Source organism: Manacus candei, unplaced genomic scaffold, assembly GCF_025592945.1.
Source record: "Manacus candei isolate 608988 ecotype Guabito, Panama unplaced genomic scaffold, ASM2559294v1 h1tg000052l, whole genome shotgun sequence".
NCBI lineage: Eukaryota > Metazoa > Chordata > Aves > Passeriformes > Pipridae > Manacus > Manacus candei.
This window is the reverse complement of record NW_026138100.1, coordinates 769958-784863: the sequence shown is the minus strand read 5'-3', so window position 1 is coordinate 784863 and position 14906 is coordinate 769958. Positions and strand designations below refer to the sequence as shown.

Sequence of the window (14906 nt, the reverse complement as noted above, 5' to 3'; positions counted from 1 at the left end):
GGGGAGGGAACTTATGCTGCCAGCACAGCTCTTCCCTCAGCGGAGGGCAGGAGAGGGAATCTGAAAGCACAGGCACTCACACAGTCTCATGTGCACCCGTTAATACCTGGGAACAGGGGACCAGCCACTTTGCTCTGGCCCAGACAGACAGACAGAGAGACAGCAGTGCTTTTGTGTTTTATGCTGGCAGGTAGGGGGGTGCCAGAGGCCAATCCTGTCTCAGAAAGCTCCTCTATGAGCAGCCCCCAGCCTACATCCCCAGGGCAGTGAGTGAATGGAGCTTACCAGTGGCCAGCATGCTGGCCCAGCCACCAGGAACTGGGGGCCAGGAGTGGCACAGGATGGAGGCACTGGGTGAATGGGTCTTTTCTGTGCTGGGGACAACGCTAAAAGGAAGGAGTGTTACCAGGTGGTCGAGGGGCAGGCACTAAAGCAACAAATGCTGCGTTCATAAAATCACTACCTGGGTTATTGCCTCTCTGTCCAGCCTGCACACAAAATCCTCCGGAAACCAAAAGGGGAATTCCCTGGTCGGTAGTCTATCTGTCTCTCTGCTGTCCAGGAATTCATGGGAAGGAGAAGGCATCCCAAGAATCTGCCCCAGTGTGCAGGGACAGTAAATTCCCTCTTGTTTTTTCATATATACAAGTCAGCAAGTTTCTTCAGCAAATGCTTTAATTTTAAACTTAATACTATGCAAATATTTAACTTGGGACAAAAGTTGGCTTCAGACCATAGACTAGCTTCCAGCTGTTTCTGCAGGTACAGATCCAGTGTACATGGATGACTGTTTGTTAATTTATTTATTTATTTACTATGGTAATCTTTTATAATGAACTTGGATATTTGTGTACCCAGTTTTTGCTTTGAACATAAAAATCTATGTATTTGCAATTTGTGTACAGGCATTTTCAGAAGATTTGGCAAAAGGCTCAGATCTGCTGAAGATAATCACTGCAGGCTAAATCTTTAGGATGACACAGAATTGTACTGACTATTTTTTTCTCTAACTGAAGTGCCCAAAGCTGTGCTCAGCACTGATAGCCCACCAGCCTAAGCTATGAAAAAAAGGTGTTGAAAGATTTGGTGCCTGCTGCAGGGGCTTTATACTGTAATTTGTCCAGTCAAATGAGTAGAAAAGAATATTCAGAAGGAGCGTCAAGAGCTTTAGCAATAAATATGTTAACGAGGTTTCAAAAAATCTGCTTAAGTGCTATCTTGAAATATAATACTTTTCTGTATCCACATATATTTCATATCCATATGCTTTCTGCAGCCCTTGTCTCAGCTGCTGCATGCCTGCAAACAGCCTCTTATTAAAAAGAGGAAGACCATAGTCTTGTGGACCTTCTATAATGTGCTCAGCATGTGGGCTATTGACTTCATGAAAACGAGAACAGCTGTGTCAAATGTGTTTCCTTTGCGTGTGGTAAGATAGAAAATGCAAACTGTGTGAAGACGAGCAGGCAAGAAAGACACTGACTGCCTTAAATACTAAGGGAGTTAATGCTATGCAGTGATTTTGCTTCTGTTATAGGAAGTGTAAGAACAGTATGCTTCCTGGCGTACATCACCATCCAAACTGCAAAGGTTTCAGTTCCATGGCAACACGAAGAGCCTGACTGTGCTGAAGGTGTATGTATTAATGCGTTCAGAGTGAGGGGTTGGGAGTGAGCTGGGGGAAAATAAAACATGCCAAAATATTTCCCGTTTATTTATTTATGTACAAATAAAGCCTTTGTTCTTAGAAAATCAAACTGACATGAATACACCTGCCGCTCTTCCCCCCCCCCCCAGTGCTCTCTGATTCTTTTTTACATAAGGTTTTCTCAGGCAAAAAGCAAATGAAGAGGCTGTTAAGGTTTTTTTATAAGACTGTAAGTGCAACAGCACTTGAATGTTGCAAGAAAATGCTATTAATTCCTGAGACAGCTGTATGTCCCTGGAGAGAAAGACTTGGAATGGGGGTGGGGGGGCATGTTGTTTCCAAGATGTACTGCTTTACAGAGCAAAGTGAAACAGTGGTTGGTTGGTTGGTTTTTGCTTCTTTGGTGTTTTATTATTATTATTATTATTATTTTCCTTGATCTTTTTGATCTTTCTGCCTTTCTCTACATCTACATCCAGTTTCCTCACCTCCTCTGGCTGAGGAGCAGGAAACAAGACTTTTAGCTGTGTTTCCTGACATCTAAAGAAATATAAAAGTACAAGGAAACAGTGTATTTTGTTTTGCCAGCCAACTTGGATTCACAGACCTGCACTAGAAAGGCACCTGCTCCCAGTCAGGGTCAGGAGTCACCCTCCAGAACAACCGGGAAATCAGCCAGGGAGTAACTGAGAGCTGGTCATTATATGAATTTTGTTTGATCTGCTTGGTTGACTGCAGAAATGTAGGATGGGGGATTGTGACAGATGTATTTTGCTCAGGGTAAAGAACTACCTCAGGCTGATCCTGCCACCTGTGCTGATGGGGGGATGAATTGCAGATATGCAAGGTTAAAAGTCAGACTGGACAGCAGGGGAACCTCCAGATGTTGGTATTTCTGAGGCTAACAGCAGCGCTAATGTGGCATGGTAAAGCTGACAGAAATGGCAAGTTGAACTGGATTTACAGCTGCTTTGCATTGCTAAAATAGTTAAAGCAGCCAGAAAATATCAGTGGATCTACTCTGTAGATTTCAGCAAGGTTTCTCTGTCTAACTAGGGGAAGAATATAGCTCTGCAGTTGGAAGTTGCTGTGCAAGAGGAGAGGAGGAATAAAATTCATGTCTCTCTTAATCTGTATTCTTTACTTCCTTTCTTTGTTTTTTTGGGTGTGGTTTTTTTTGCTTGTTTGCTTTGGGGGGGGGGTTGTTTGTTTGTTTGTTTTAAATTGCAGCAGGAATATATTTTTTCTTAAAAAAAAGGCTTGGTTCCATTGCAGTGGAAACCCTGTCTTTGAGATTCTACTTGGAGGAAATTTGTCCCTCTTAAGGAGACCAGTGCAATGTGGGTAAATCTTTTCTAAGGGAATAAATAGCATTGAAATGATGAAATGATACTGTCTTGGCATCCCACAAAGGGGGGGATTTTACCCTCAAGGCAGTAGAGCTGCTAAGTAAGAAAGTGTCATTTTTAAAGCATCTTTTTCTTAGGGAGAGCAGCACTGGTAAGCTTAGGTCTCTTGTTAATGCTGCACTTGACACTCTCCCAATTTTTTTGTTGTTGTGGCTGCTGATTTCTGCACAGCTCCCCAAAACAAGAAAGCAGATGTAGCTCATTTAATACTAGCATATGCTACCCAAACTATGTGGTACCTTCATTTTCCTGACTTTTGACAAAGGAACTGTGCATGCAACCCTGAATGAAGAGAAGGAATCACTCCAGCCAACAACACAGTAAGGGAGGTGAAAGATTTCTGTGTAGGTGTCCCAACCTGATATAACCTTCCTAACAGGCCAGCTGCTATTTGTAAGCACCTTCCCAGGGGAGCACCTCATTCAGCTTGGCAGGAAGGATGAAGAGGAACATCAAAGAAAGAAGAAAAGGAGGAGAGAAATGAAGGATGGGAAGAGTGAGGAAACACAGCAAAGGCAGAAGGGCAATCAGAGAAACAACAGGGGCTGGGAAGAGCATAACACAGGAAAGAGGTGTTGCTTTGGTGCCTATGAGGGAAAAGTTGTTTTTCAGATGTAATGTAGACAAAACCAAGCCAAACCAAAAAAAAATATAGCAAGAAAATTAAAATACATGAAATAGAAGAAGACATAAGGGGAGGAGAATTCCGATTGACATGAAGAAGAAAAAACACATAAAATACATGGATGAATTTCATACCCTGGTCCAGCCAATTTTAAATAGTAGCTGCTAAGTTTATAGCATCAAGACCTTCTTGATGTGGAGGTTTTGGAAGCTTGTGAGGAGCACTAGTGCTACACTGGGAGGCTTCTGCAGGCACCAGAATGTGTGGAATGGGTGTTGGAGGCAGATCTCTTCTGTGCACCATGGCTGGAAGTCTAAAGCCAGTATGAATATCCCCAAGGACAACTGCCCATTCTACATTTGAAGACTGACAGTTATAAAAATATGACCACTTCTCTCTGAAGGTATCTGAGGAAGGACTGTTGCCATGCAGGCAGAGATAAGGACTCCCTCTAGATCCCTCTTCCAGTTATTCAAGCTATCTAGGCTACCAGAAATAAAGAGCTGAATGGAAATTTTTGTTCTGGCTGTGAAAAGAAGCTTTTGAATGAATTCTACATCAAATAATGAATGTCTTCTTTCCTCCTCCTCTCCACCTACCTTGTTCCTAAACATTAACATTTCATGTCACTTGAGCTAAGTTTGGTGTCAGACTCACAGGATCCTGCTGAAAAATACACCCCTCTTTTGTGGCAAGCCAGAGAAGATGAGAGGCCTGTGGTGTTTTTCCTTCTCAATCTCTGCTCTGCTGGGAAAAGCAGCTAAGGCTGTGTGAAGCTGTCTTCTTCCCACTCTCCTAAACTTCACTCCTAAAAGTGCTGCTCCCTCAACGGCTTTGCTGCTTCTCTGAAGGAGGCATGGCTTGGCCCACTTAGTGCCATCACTTCCCAGGAGATGTTTTCTCAGATTGTGGTTACTTTCATCATGATAGGAGGCTGAAGAAGATTGCTGCAGAACAAGTCATGAGCATTGTTAGCTGTGCCATTTGAAAATGGTTACTTAAGCATGAAAGAGAACAAAAAGATCAGAAATTAAGAGATTTTAGACCCTGTCTCCAAACCTCCAAATCATTTCTGCCATTTCTGCTTCCTCTTTTCTGAACACTTGGGCTGTATTTGCATTATATTTTTAATCTTTTTTCCAGAACCACCAATGTGAGAAACATCTTTTCTCTGAAACAGGTTGTTTTGTGGGCAGTGGTACCAGTATGTGTTTTCCATGGCCCTTTTTCCCCTAGGACTTCTCAGCCACGTCATGTATCTTCCTGCCAGCAGGCAGGAGGCTTGAGGCTGCCCCTCAGGGCTGAGGCTCGCACCCTGGCTCACCACCACGGTGGCTGTGCAACACCCAAGGGCTGAGCTTGGAGCATCAGTCTGGATTTCCTCCTCAGACCCAGCTACCAATTTTCTCCAGACTTTTTAGAATGTCATTACTGAAATGCAGTGAGGAGATAACGAATATATGCAGAGGTAGAGAAATGTTCATTCAAAACAGTGGGTTTGTTATACAAGAAGGGGAATGGTTCTCTGGGCACTTTTGTCTGAGATTCTCTGCAGTATGTGGTAGTATTTCATGGTAAAAGCATGGGGACATGAGCTTATCTGGAGACTGTAATAATTTTTCCTACTATAGAGAAAGCAAGTGATGAAGAGGCACAAGAAGGAAATGTTGGTGAAAACAGACCTTTTGACAATGACCACAGTCTTGCCACTTTTGATGGAGTGAGTAGGGACATTCCTGTATCTCACTGTAGTTATGCAGAAATGTGTTGGTACTTGCTTATTTTGATCAGTGCTGAAAAGCAGAAGCAAAAAATTGCATGTGGCTTTGGGGTACTGTAATACACCTGAAATCGAAGCCAGCTTGATGTAGAAATTATGAGAGCTGATGTTTGTGTAACCCCAAATCTCTCAACCTGTACCTGAATTTACTTCTCAGATGTTAGAGATAAATCACTCTTCCCACAATGCCGTATGAACAGGACAGCCATTTCTGCAAGGCAGGAGGAGAGTTTTTTCCTTCTCTCACCCCAGTGTCCAGTCCAGCAATGAGGAATCAAATTTAACCCTCAGTTTCAGGCCCTGTGAGTCTTTAATTCTTTTCCAGCAGCAAAACAATTACTTTTGATAGGCATACTAGTTGTTTTTTTAGTTTGCCTATAATCAGTTTTCTGAGAGATTGCTTTGATGTGGGAGGAACTGAATTCTTTGGGTTCAAATATTTGCTGTTGACTCTCTTAGTCACTAAGAGATGTTTTCCACATTAAGGTGCCCTTACTTTTAAGGGAAAATGTCACGCATCTTCTGATACCAGATACACAAAATGTGGGGTTCCCTAAAGAGGAACCATTTGTTGAGCTGCAGCACATAAGGGCAGGAAGGACCAAGACCAGCCCAAGCATTGCCAGCCTCGTGGGGAGAGACTCAACAGCCTCCCAGCCTCACCAGCCCCAGCACCTGAGAACCCACAGATGCTGGTTCCAGCTATAGACCTACATCCCTGCTGATATGCCTCCATGCTAAAAGATGTTCTTTTCCAAAAAGAACATGTCTTTTTTTTTTTTGTTATAAATTCCCTTACCACCTTTTTGTATTTTCCAACTGGAGCTCTTCTAAGGCTCTCTTCCTCTGCAGTTCTTGTCTTTGTATAGGTTATTTTTGGAAACTGGGGAACCAGGAGGAGGGATGAAATTTAGGTGAGTTAACTGCGGAAGAAGTAGAAAATTCTTTCCCTTGATGTGCTCTTTCTTTCCTGTCTTTTCTTCTTGTGACCTCTGTGGTCCGACCCCCATTGCATCTCCATTCCAGGGCAAGCTGTGGCTGACCCTCTTTGTGCCCAGTGAGTGACTCCTTCCCACGAGGTGGTGTGCTGGTTTGCAAACTGTGCTTGCCTCTTCCTCCCTGCAGTGGCTGCCGTTTCTCTTCTGGTTTTCTGGGTCAGCCACTTGGCCAAAAAGTGGGTAGGTGGTCGAGCAGAGTTTTGGGAGCTGTTAAACACCGGTAGCACTTGGGAAGTTATGTACTTTAGGGTAAATTCTTCTCTGTATGCAGAGAAGAATGCGTTTCCTTTATTGTTTCCTCAGTGGAGCAGCTCTGTCGAGGTGGTTGGCTTTTTCTTGAAATAGCAGTATGTTTTTTACGTTAGAAGTGTTATATGCTGACTGCCAAACTTTACAAGATAAAACAAATTCTTTGAAAGACTGGAGAACAGCAACTGAAAACTGACCTGACAGGGAGACCAGGAGCTCACTTTTTGGTTCCAGTGCATGGGGCAGGTAGTGATGAGCATAGACCCCCAAAATGCCTGAGCTGTTCTGAACAGGGACAATCACTTCACATCCTTAATTTTCAGTGTAAAAATGTACAGAGAAATTTTCTATGAAGCAGCACCCAAGGACTTTCTTTATCCTGTCTATATTTTCTAAAATCATTAGTGCGTAGAAAGACATTGACCATACAGTAAGTCAGGCTGCCCTTTTGCTAACTGAGAGAGTATTCGAATAATTGAGATGCCTGTGATTGGCCATGAAAATTTGCTGATGTTTACCCTGCTGTCAGGTATTGAAGTCACACCATAATATTTATTGTGGGATCTTGCAATAGATTTTAAAATAGATTGACATCACAGTACAAAGTAGAAATTTTCCTCATTTTTTTCTTCAGTTATGAAAATGCTTAAATAGCAGTGTAGTGCAGCAAATGATAAACATTAAAAGCTGAGTTTATGTGTACTGATAAAAGGACGTTGGTAGAGAAGGAAGTAACTTGAGTTTGATAGGAATATGGTGAAAAGCAAAGTAGGGGATGATTGTTGATTCAGAGCAGTAACATGCGAACTTTAAAGGATGGATTTGGGTCAGCAACATAATGAGGTGGTATTGAGGAAGATTTTAAATAAATAAATTTTTAAAATTATGATTCTATACAAGAAGCTGTACAACTGATGCAAAAAGCCAGCCAAATATGGGAAGAATGAAATCAAAAGAACATGAAGTACTGTCTTTAAATATGTAGAAATGGAGGGAGTTTTACTACCATGCTATGGCAGAGATCAATTAAACTGTGCAGAATGGTTATGCAAAATGTTCCTGTAGGGAAATAGCAGTTTTCTGTAGATTCTAGGAAGGAGTACTGGCTTGCTGCTGGCAGTGATTTATTTCCATCCAGCCCTGATGCTTGTGTCTGGCACTCAATGAAATCTTCCAGGGTAAATTATTTATTTAATTCAGAATGGCCACAGTTGCTCCGAGAGACTGGCAGCACAGCAGCAGGAAGTCTCTTAGAGATTGCCTCTAACTTCTTACAGATTGGCTGCTTATATATATACCTTAAATAATTAAAATCATAAATAAGTATATGTTGGCATTTTTGTTTATTAGCAACAGTTCATAATAATGAGTCCAATGAATGTATTACCATGCGTTGTAGATATCTAATTTCTTGATTAAATAACCCAGAGGCTTGTGCAGCGAGCTAAGACATCAGATTGTTGCTAACTGAACTTTTGAACTTTTCATAGGAAAAGGAGATGTCAGTAAGAGAAGAATCAAATTTATGAGTGTGTAAGCTTGAGCTACCCAAAACCTTTCATTTCAGTAAGCATTCCCTTAAGAACAAAGAGAGAAATCCCCCTCTTCTTATGCCAAATCAGCAAGATAATGCTTTTTTCTTAGTTTAACATATTCCAGAGATAAGAGGTAGAGCTGGTGGTTTGAGGGAGTCCAAGAAGAGAGGAATTTGAGTATAATAAGAGAAACTGTCATTTGAGCAGAAATCCCTGAAGAGTCTCTACAAGATTTCATATTTTTATCTGTGCTGTTTAAAACAATAAAAGATGAAGCAATGTGATTTGGTAATTGTACTTTTTTCAATAAATTCGATTTTTAAGAATACTTTTTGAGTTTAAACCTTGCTTTCTTTGATTGTTGAGCAATAGGAAAAAACCTAGCAAGAGGAAAAGAAGCCACCTCTTTTAGAGGAAACTGCTCATGGATTTAAACTATGTATTTTGACATGAAGAGAAAAAAATGAACAAGAGTTTCAAAAAATATCACAGATGGCCATTTCTGAAACATCAGACAAATTTTTTGTTTTTGACAGGCCTAATAAGCAAATCAACATAGAGCTAAATACACCTTCCGGGGTGATCTCCCTTTTTGACAAGCACTGGTGGTGGGGGCCAGCTGACAGGCTGCCTGCAGCCAAGGTGGGGCTCTCTCCTTTGCATAAGGTGGTTCCTTCCCCTCTCCTCCCCCTGCAAGGCCCTACTGGCTCTCTGATGGTCCTTGCTGAAACTGTTGGCATCAATGTCTGAAGCATCTCTCAGTTTTGAAAGCTGGCTTTTCTTTTCCTTGGTCTGAATCCTCTAGCACTGCCAAAGCATTTGAGGAAGTGTTTCCCACTGTCCTGGCTGTGGTTTCATGTCCCAGAGGGGCTGCTCCTGCTACCTGTCCTCTGCAGCTATTTGTCTAAGCCCACACTGGGCTGGTTTGGGCCACTGGGCAACCAGTGAGCTGTTGGGCAGCCAGGGGTTTCTGATGGGTAAGAACCTTGGATTGGCTCCCCATGGGCAAAGGCAAACTCTAGAGCTGGCAGAAGCACACAGCTGGCATTGAGAGGAAGAAGCAAAGTGGCATCTTCCCCTCTTGGGTGGCAGCTCACTGCTGGACTGACCTTGCTGAAGCATGAAACTTCATCCTCGACATGCAGATCAGGTCTTGCACATGTGAGGTTATTAACCCTTAAATATGATGTTACATTATCACAGTAATCAGGAATGGAGAAGGTAAAAGTGAAGACAGTGGAGTTTCCTATGCTACCCTTCCTATGCTACAATTTTTGGTGACCCCCAGTCACTCTTTCTGCTTCCCTTTCCAGATGGAATTAGAAATGGGCATATGTTCTGAATTCATTTTTTATTTATAGTACCTGTGAGTGATCAAAGATTGTTTTTGCAGATTTGCAATTAAGCATCAAACTGAAATAAATGTAATTTCAGAATATTCTGTTTGCAGTCACTGTTTTTATTTTTGCTTTACAGTATCTTTGAGGTACTCCTAATTCTGTGCACTGGAGTTATACAGTCATAAAATGGTTTGGGTTGCAAGGGACCTTTAAAGATCATCTAGATTCCAACCCCCCTGCCATGGGCACAGATACCTTCTACTAAACCAGGTTGCTCAGAGCCCAATCCAACCTTGCCTTGAACACTTCCAGGGATGGGGCATCCATAGCTCCTCTGGGAAACCTGTTCCGCAGTGCCTCACCACCCTCACAGAAAAGAATTTCTTCCTTCTCTCCAATCTAAGCCTACCCTCTTTCAGTTCCAAACTGTTGACCCTTGTTATGTCATTACAAGGTAATGGTAAAAAGTTCCTCTCCAGTGCTCTTATAGCACCTTTTAGGTGCTATAAGGCCTCCCCAGAGCCTTCTCTTTCTTCTCCATGCTGAACAATCCCAAGTCTCTCAACCTGTCTTCATAGGAGAGGGGCTCCATTCCTCTGATAATTTTTGTGGCCTTCCTCTGGACCTACTCCAACAGGTCCACATTTGACTTCTTGTCACCAGAACTGGATATGGTATCCAGGTGGGGTCTCACAGGAGCCTAGTAAAGGGGCAGAATCATATCCCTTGACCTGCTAGTGTCACTGTTTTTGATGCAGTACAGGATGCAGTTGGCCTTCTGGGCTGCAAGTGCACATTGCTGGGTTATACCCAATTTTTCATCTACCAATATATATTGGGTTTGTGTAGCAAGGTTTTGGTAGTGAGGGGGCTATAAGTGTGGCTTCTTTGAAAAACTGCTAGAGAAACCTTCCCCATGTCCAATAGAGTCCATGCCAGGTGGCTCCACTGCTGGCTGAGGCTGAGCCCATCAGCAACAGTCATAGCATCTATGGGATAACAGATTTAAGAAGGAAAATAAGTTGCTGCACAACAGCGATTGCAAGCAGAGAAGAGAGGAGTGAGAATATGTGAGAGCAATGACTGTGCAGGCACCTAAGTTAATGAAGAAGGAGGGGCAGGAGGCTGCTCCAGGCACCAGTGCAGATTCCCCTGCAGCCCATGGTGCAGACTATGGCAAGGCATGGTAAACCCATGGAGGTCCACAGATATCCACCTGCAGCCTGTCAATGCTGGAGCATTTGGATACCTGAAAGAGTCTGTGACCCCCTGGGAAGCCTGTGCTGTCACCCATGGGAGGGACTCTGCACTGGAACAGGGAAAGGACTGTGAGGAGTCGTCCACCGGAGGGAGGAAGATGCGGCAGAGATACTGTGTCTGAACACCACCTCATTCCTCACCCTGCAACTTGCTGAGGCTGCACTCAATTCCACTATGTCATTAATTAAGATATTGAACAGAATCAGTCCTAATAGGCGTCCCTGAGGAATACCACTTGATACAGATACATTTGGACATTGAGACGTTGACTGCAACTCTCTGGGTGTGGCCATCCAACCAATTCCTTATCCACTGAATGTCCCATCCATCAAATCCTTATCTCTCCAATGTAGAGAGAGAGAGATGTTGCGTGAGGCTGTGTCAGAGACTTTATGGAAGTCAGGATAGATGACATCAGTTTCTCTTTCCCTATCTGCCAATGCAGGCACTGTAGGATAATATATAGAATAAACCTGTCAAGTTTTGATCGCCAACTTTATTTGTTCCCTTCAAGTCAAGTGGCATACATATGATATTAACAGACCACTGAGACTAATATTATTTTTCATTACTATATTCTAGAAATACTTTGAAGGAATTTTGATAAAGAATAGGTCTTGCAATAGGATAGTACACAAGAGAGGCTATTGCTATCAAATAGTAGTTTCTTATTTCAAGAAAACCTGGTTCCAGGTGCTCAGGCAACAGCTTTCTTTACTTTTATGGTTTTATTTGCTTTAAAACTTTGACATAAACCCTGTAATTTATTGTTAACTATGCTACCAAATGTATCCAGTTTAGAATATATAACAGGTAGTGGCAATTTGAAATTTAACTTCAAGCGTACTTATTTCCAAAAATAAAAATGCTGACTTTCATGTTAAATATCTAAAATAAGCGCTAGTCCCACCACCACCATCCATTGTTACTCATCTTAGATTTCTTCGGAGGTGTTTAAATGCAAGGGGAGGTATGAGAGTCCTACTTCCAAATAGAGAAAAATCATTAGGTAGTCTCAGGAACCTGTACTTCTATAATATTTTAATTTTGTTTTTCAGTTATAATCAATATTACCTGTTTTGCCAATGGGAGAAAAGCCCTAAGAGACTGATGTGCTGGCAGAGGGAGAACAGCTGACTATATATATGTTTCTGACATCAGTGTTCTGATTTATCTAATGTTGTATGATACAGTGACTAAATGCTCCATACTATTCCATCCTCAGTGAGCCAATATTTTCTAATAGTGAACCTTTTTCCAAAAATTGTAGAAATTTTAAATATTAATTTGCTAATTTGAGGTGTTCTTTTACTGTCTATGTGGAAAGCTCATAGTCTCTCTACTTTTCATAAACAATATTCCTACACGACATTGATGTATATTCCAAATTGATGCTCCTGGGCCAGTAAGAGATAATTCATCAGCTTGCTACTTCAAATACTGTATTTTTAAAGCTGTCATGAAACTTTGTTGTAACAGGGCGTCTCTATATTCTTTAATATTTATTTGGATGGGAATATTTAGTTACCCCTGTGATTCCTGTTCTGTCTTTTACCTGTTTTCATTATTTTTCCTTGTATTGAAGAGCAACACATTTTTACTACTGGAAACAGCAAAAAGCTGCTCCTACCAGATCCTCATTTTTCCACCATATTTCCTTTTACCCCATAGATACCACCTTCACTGCCCATCTGTCACATTCCCACATCTGTACCTATTCTGTGCAAGAGTTTGCTGGGTTCCGCTATGTTTCAAGAAACCAGGCTTTTGAGAAGTCTGTTGGCTTCCAGAAAAAAAGTTGCACAAACCAGCCTTGTTCTAGGTCTCCTGTGTGAGAAGTGACAGAACTGACAGCTGGTTGTAGGGAAAAAAAAAAAAAAAAGGGCAAGCAGAAAACTGAACTATGCCAAACATTTCACTTTCCAAATGGAGTAAAACGCCTGTTTTATGTGAACAAAAGAGTTTTGACTATTCCTTGTTCAAATAAGCCCTTCATCTTTAATTGATGTAGAGATTTGGATTGCAACCCCTTAATGAGTATTGACCGAGTTTGTGGCATGCTTTTCCTGGAGGTGTGTATAAAAGGAACATTAGCTGTAATGTTGTAGTAATGTGCCAGAGAAATGGAGCCCTAGGACCCTTACAAAGTGCCTGGCCACTGTGATTAACCCATTCTGTCTTTCAACAGGCAGATGGCACATGAGAAGTTAACTTTCCAAAGGCAGCAGGATGTTGCAGAATCAGCCTGATACTTGACAAATGTTTGAGCAGTTTCTGCTTTACAATTGCTGTTCAAACACAGAAATAAGAGGGTATATGCTTTTTCCCAATCAAGGTTTAAACAGACCTTTTGAGCATTATGAATGCAACCCTAAAAGTTAGTCTATCTCACAACATTTATGTTTAGCTTCAGATCTTGGTTTCCCCTTTATGTTTAATGTGATTAATCATTGATAGGGTTATCTAGAGATGTCCATAGATGTTTATGGCTTTAAATAAATGCATGGAGACAGCCAGCTCCCGCCAACCTCTACCTCTTTTAGATGGACAAGAAGCGAGAGAACAGAGCTTAAAGCCTGCTTTAAGCCTACTTTCCATACAGCCTCCCCTTCTCTTGCATCCTTTGAGCAGCTAGTGGCCATTGGTGTGCCTTAGAGCAGATGCACCTGCTGGTAAAGGTGCCAAAGAGCTGTTCTGGCAGCTCTCTGCCACCACAGGCACAACATTTCCTGGGCCAGCTCTTCCTCAGCAGAGATCTCCTGTTTGGGGTTTGGACACTGTTTCATTGACCTCATCTGTCACACCAATGATGGTGTCCAAAGTATGTGTTAGCATCCCTGCCTTGAGGCTTTCATAGCTTTGAAGACGTAACAGGGATGTCCCTGCTATAGCCGTGCAGCGGTGAGGTGATGTGGCCCTGTATGCTGTGACCCTGAGGTCAGTGGTACCTGATACAGTCTCCAGGAGAAGGGCTGAGGGGGAAGGGATGGGAACATGGTGGGTGGAACGGGGAGTCCATCCCTTTGACAGATGTCAGAGTGAAAGAAGAGTCAGGCTCTCCCCGCTTGCTCAGGCTTCTGTGATGGCAGAAGGGCAGTCCTGAGCTCTGAGTTGCGAAATTGATCCATCACTGACTAATGTTACATGAACTTCAGAATGTGTGGCAGAACATAATATACGGCTTATAAGCTTTTTTAAAGGCTCCTGATGAAAGGGGAATTACAATACTTGCTTCTAAACAGGTGAGGGACTCTGTGTTTCATGTGAAATTGCAGGTTGTATTTTCCCGTGGAATTTGCAGGCTACAAAGTATATTTAGATGCTTCACTGGTTCTTGGTAAGGTGGTATCGTTCACAGTTACACCTCTCCAGTTTTTCATGACACTTATGCTTTTGTAAGAGCTCCTAGAGTTGAGAGCACTAAGGGATTTCAATGTTTTGATTCCTGCATCTTCTGTAGAAAGTGGATTGTTTTATTCCAGAGCTTGCGTTGCGTGGGCACCAGTGAAAGACATGGGAATGTCAGGTGAGAAAAGAGACTGGTGCTAGGTGTCTGCAGGAAATTGGTGAGTTTGATCAGCTAGAGGGCACCAATATTTCTTCTTAGGGCTGTTAAATTAGGCCATGTGGACTGCCAGCATATGGATGCATGAGAGAAACATGAGGGCTTTGCGAAACAGTTGTGCTAAAAATAATTTTTGGTGTTATTTTTAATAATGTTATCACAGATGAAGAAAGCGAGGTAGAAGTTTGTACCCTGGGACATTTCTTTCTCCTGCTTTATAGAGTAAACACTATAAATCCTTGAGTGTTTGTTTGGCTAGGTAATGCTTTCCAGAAATATGTCGATGAAATAGGCATCAGAGCCATAAAATACTTCCCTATATTTATATTTTAAATATGCAATAAAAAGTAAGTAAATTTTAGACTCCTAAGCACCAAAATTGCTTCTGAAAAGAGAGCTTGGATGTTAAAATCAGATATTTTAAAAAATAAAGTTTTTAATATTGCCAGAACTGCACAGTCAGTGTTTTGTGATCAGCGGTGTTAGTAGGCTCAGCT

The 14906-nt window shown here is 42.0% G+C and overlaps 1 protein-coding gene across 7 annotated transcripts in view; it reads left to right on the top strand.

Moving 5' to 3' along the window:
* Nucleotides 1-14906, top strand: part of HIVEP2 (HIVEP zinc finger 2) — a 138520-nt gene that overhangs the window by 38232 nt on the left and 85382 nt on the right. The gene's annotated exons all lie outside the window — the stretch shown is intronic.